We start from the raw sequence: 273 nt of genomic DNA on the forward strand, positions 1-273 counted from the left end.
ATACATAAGGGTTTCATTTCGGGGAAACATACTTCTTATCACTCAGGTCAACCTAACTGGTCAAATCCTCGAGGGTAGGACTGGTTTTTTTTAAACCTTATTCAACATCTACGAGAGGTTCAGTGGATGGCCATTCGCATATTGATTTCCCCACCTCTCCCTCTTCCTCTCCTTTAGAAACCCTGGAAAACAAAACATCTCCCCACGGAAACACCTCAGGGTCGCGCCAAGATCCAGGCTTGCGCACTGAGACTCGCCCGGCGCTACAGCCTC

Source organism: Bison bison, unplaced genomic scaffold (assembly GCF_000754665.1).
Source record: "Bison bison bison isolate TAMUID 2011002044 unplaced genomic scaffold, Bison_UMD1.0 scf7180017858133, whole genome shotgun sequence".
NCBI classification, from domain to species: domain Eukaryota; kingdom Metazoa; phylum Chordata; class Mammalia; order Artiodactyla; family Bovidae; genus Bison; species Bison bison.